The sequence below is a fragment of the Myzus persicae genome, unplaced genomic scaffold (genome assembly GCF_001856785.1).
Source record: "Myzus persicae strain clone G006 unplaced genomic scaffold, MPER_G0061.0, whole genome shotgun sequence".
In the NCBI taxonomy this organism is placed as follows: Eukaryota; Metazoa; Arthropoda; class Insecta; order Hemiptera; family Aphididae; genus Myzus; species Myzus persicae.
In genome coordinates this window covers 30,679-35,642 of record NW_019101330.1, presented here as the reverse complement: position 1 = coordinate 35,642, position 4,964 = coordinate 30,679, and the positions used below count along the sequence as shown (strand labels likewise).

The window sequence follows — 4,964 nt, the reverse complement described above, 5'->3', positions numbered from 1 at the left end:
CCGCCCGTCTGTCCGGACTTGACGGACGGCGGCGGCGAGGCTCTGTTGAAGACCTATTTCGGCCAGACGTGGATATAGTATTATTTATGTACGTGTACACGTACACCCTTTTCCCAGGCGTCACTGCGTTTTATCCACTATGTTGTTATTATTATTATACCCAGGGTCTGCAGGTCGGCGGCGGCGGTGGCGTTTGACGTGAAACCGAAATCGTCCAAAACAAATAACCCCGCGGTCCCGGACTATACGGTGTACACTTCAGGCGGTCGGGGGCCGTCTAATTTTAACGCAGCAGTCGCCAGCACTAAAAATACACGGAAAACGTGTGAAAACAGAATACTGTTCGCGAGACCCTCTCGGCCCTCCTCCCCCCGCCCCACCCAAGTCGCCGTGCAGCGGTGTGGTACATTATACGTATATAAGTATTAAGACAGCAATATAATATCATGGACAGGTCGTGTAATAGGTTTCGTCGTAAATGTATATTATACGGGGTGCATTTGCAGGGCGGTTTTAACATTTAAATAACGAGATGAGGATCGGCGAAATCATCCAATATACACCCCTCTACAGGTGCACAACGTGACATTGTATAGTCAGTGATGATGGCGTCGCGAGGGTTACCTCTGTTGAGGTACCAGGTATGTACGGAAGGTGAAAGTCGGTAGTAAAATGTTCATTAACGTATAGGTATGTGTACACGATATTTTGTACCCTTATTTTTTATACCAGTCATATAGGGTGGCCATGACGTACTGATTGGCCGACACCCGATTTTCCGACACACTATATTATGATGAATTGTACTTGCTATAATTATACTATATAATTGTCTATTGTTTTAGATTATTTGTGTAAATCACGAACATTGTTCAAGTCAACTACTAATACTGTATCTTAACCTTATGACATTCTGTTTTCTCAACGAAAATGAAACACTATTGCATCAAAGTATTCCAAAATACAAATCGTACCATTTTGTAACCTAAAATTATAATCTAATATGTTAGAAAAAAATGTATTATTATACGTCATAAACTATATCTATCTTTTGCAAATGATAACCTTTCTTCTAATTGTCTATACTGTGGTCGCAGTTTTTTGGGCTAATGAGGTCAATCTCGAGATTTGTTTGTTCGTTTTTTAGCTCGTTGATTGGAATAAACATTTTTGGCTTTCGTCTACCGACAACTTTATTAAGAACTGCTTGCCATCCTTTAAGGTGGTTTATGGTCCTTATTGCTCCATCAGTATTAAAACGAGTCCGCATATATTTCTATTAAATAGACAAATATCTGAATCCGAGTGTGTTTCGGCAAAATAATTTAATAATTTTAGCACGCCTAAAATAATAATAGTAAAAAAATTAAGTCTTGCTAAGTTCCAACAAATTACGTAAAAAGTTATATTTACTTTCTGACTGTGGTGCTTCACTATGAATTTCTGTCCAACAATTATTAGGGTAGTGGGTGTCGAAAAAAAAAATACTATTTCTCAAAAAATATGTATAATGTTATATTTTATACTTTTATAGCATCGAATGGCCTTTATAGTTTGCGTTGTAATATAATTATATTATTAAAGTTCTGATAGACTGCGTATAATATTAAATCGATTTATAAAAATCCGTCGAAGGAACCGACGTGACACATCGTGTTATAGGCTACGTAGGTATATTATAATATTATGGTATGAGTGTTTTCTGTTTTTATTTCATAGTATAAAAATAATATAACGCGTGCCAACGGGGCACTGTTGTTCTCGTACCCGTGATATTAACACAAAATCGTTCAGTTTTGAATGATAATTTTTTTTTATCCGTCTGGATTCCAACAGGTGAACTTCAATCTCCCCGTTTCGATTCATTTACATAATATATTTTATAGGTATAATAATAATATAAACGTATTATTATCGGGTTTATATACCTGCATATCTTTTATAATATACAATTGAAGAAGACACGACTTATATTTTCCGGTTTTATTTTTTTTAATTTCGGTTTTCTTCCAGAGAGAGGAAATAAATACACGTATTTTATTATTTACATATAATTTATTGTTTATTATAATAACCAATTGGTACTTAATTTAAACGAAACTCTCCGTTATAATTTAAAATTCCAATAATGTAAAAAAAACACGGTAATTTTTATTACGTTTTTGAAACTACTAAAAAACCAAACTATAAATGGGGGAACACCTTGCTTTCCCGAACTCTCTATAAATATTATAATGAATAATATATCAAATATTATTCAATGATTCGTTGTTTCTATTATTAATGTTATTAAATCAAAACGGTAAAGACCTGCCAGGGAGGTATTTGCTTATTAGCGCCGAATGATGTGGCAAAAGTAATTATATAAATCTAGTTTGTTCTGTAAAATACAGTATTGGGTAAACCCAATATAATGTAGTCGGTTACCTACAATAATTATAATTATTATTATCATATAAAAACACAAACAATAATTAATTTAGTATTTAAATTTAAAACGAAGGCCGCGAGTTATCCGACAGTACTTATTTAGAATACTGAATAGAATATTGGCATTTCTAGGTGGGAATCTAACCTAACCGATATGATTTTTGTTTATCTCGGGACTCTTCAGTGTTTAACTTCCGACCAGGTTATTATTTATGATTAGAGCTAGGAATTTAATGACCTAAAAAACGCACAAAAATGCACATTTTTTTCTTAAAATGACCTAAAAACTCTAAAAAATGACCAAAAAATGTACTTAGATGTGTGAAAAAAATTTATTTAAAAAAATATTATTATTAATTATTAACTATGAACATAATAGATTTGTGAATGTAACCCGCTTCCTGATATAATTATTCTGAAAAATCAATAAAAGCATAAATTAAAATAATTTAATGAAAAATATATCATATTGAAGCAACTGCAATATTACAAACTTTACAAAAAAGCACCATACCGTCTGTAGAAAAAATATTGGCACCAAACTCGTTCACAAAACTACGTAAACGGCTTCCTACTGTTGACTTAATTTTTGGCATTATGTATAGTTAAATTGGTAGAACCACATAGGTACGTGTCGAATTCACCACTAAAGCTACTATTGTATACCTTAATCTAATAGTTATGGGTTCGTTCGTTATTTAATCTTATCGGATAAATAGACAATTAATTATATTACTGTTTCAATATCAATGGAGTGGAGTAGGTAATTGTCTATAGGTACTAATTGGGATTACCTTTACAACAAATATTAAAAAATCTTAAAATAAACAAAAATTAATTTGAATTACACAAAATATATATTTATTACAAATATTACCTAAAAATACCTTAAAAATGCAATAAAATGCATTTAACACAAAAAATGCAAAAAATGCAAAATAACAATTACATATTTTTAATTGTTATATTACGAAACAAATTTAGTTTTTGGTTAGAATTGTATAACACTTAGAGAAAAAAAATGAAAAAGTCACCAAAATCCTAGCTCTACTAATGATAAATTCTATCACACCACCTACGGCCTACAGCATATTGTATGCATATGGCAATGTGTGCCTAAAGGTTTAATACGGTATATTTTCATGTACCCCCCTCCCCCCACGAGTTCTATAAATTTTGGTGTCTTGGGCTCTTGGCGATTTTACCGAAAAGACCACCGCGAATTTCGAAAGAAGGGCGATTAACAAAATATGAATGATGACGTCAATACGACGATATGGCTGAGCCACAGTCGTCCGATGCTTTTGAAAAACGATTGTGCCGATATTTTGGCGCTCGACAATGCCGGAATTACTGCTGCAGTTAATCCCCTCGGATTATAAAACCGTACACCGACGCAGTGAAACAATAATGACATTATTATTATCGTCGTTATTGGGTGAGACCATTTTCTTTTATTATGATTGTATATAATAGCATGTTCGTAGACGTTCGTAATCTTCGAAATTGGACTTTATAATGGAATATCTTATAATGCACACACACACACACGCACACACACACACACACACGCACATGCACACAACAGTCACACGCGTAGGCAAACACCGAGTCGTCTCTCGTAAACTGGGCTCCGTTATTTGTGCGAGTATTCGCGGGCGCGTATACTGCAAAAGCACAATTTCGCAATATATTAAAAAAGGGCGTAGGTTTTTTTTTTTTCATCAAACCCGCCGTTTTTATCATTCGCCGTCTCTCCACCGTGCCGCAAACTGCGAGAAGTATAATAATGTGCATAGAAGTATTTCTATAAGAACAACAATAATAATAAATAAACGAATAAAAGCAGAAAAAAACACTCCTCGAGCGTGTACAATATTACTCAGGTCTCTGTTTGCGTTAAGAATGATAATAATGTTCAATTTTCTATTAAAATAATAATTTGTGATAAAAATGTCATAGATACCTTAGTTGATAAATAACGTTATGATGATATTTTATAATCCATCGACCATACTTTTATCGTATAAACAATAAAGATTACTGTCTTGTAACGACTGTACATTATAATGAAAAATAATCAAACAAAAAAATATATTGGCTAGTGAATATTTTAAACAGTATAGTAATATAATATACGGTATTGGTGATCGAGGTTGCAACGAACGTTTCGACTCATGAGTTGTAACGGCCACGACGGCGATAATAATTTAATATAATATAATAATAATTATCATTATATGTATGATAATATACTTCGAGCACAGAGGCCTAAAAACTAAATGGATTTTCGCGCGAACGACACGAACAAACGAAGAAGAAGAATACGGTTGTCTGCTTTTTTAATAACATTACGAAACGCGCGTTTCCGACTGCATATTATATTGCCTACCGTGAATAACGATTTCCGTCGCAATGTCGTCTAAAATGCCTCCGGTGCGATTCCCATTTACAGCACTAACCGATCAAATTACTTAGGGTCGTCGCCTGTATTGCACAGCTTTATTAATTAGCCAATGCCATTGTCTCGGAAG

The 4,964-nt window shown here is 33.7% G+C and overlaps 1 pseudogene; it reads right to left on the bottom strand.

Moving 5' to 3' along the window:
* Window positions 1-921: 921 nt before the first annotated feature.
* LOC111028666 lies at window positions 922-1,270 on the bottom strand (annotated as a pseudogene).
* Between the last annotated feature and the right edge of the window lie 3,694 nt (window positions 1,271-4,964).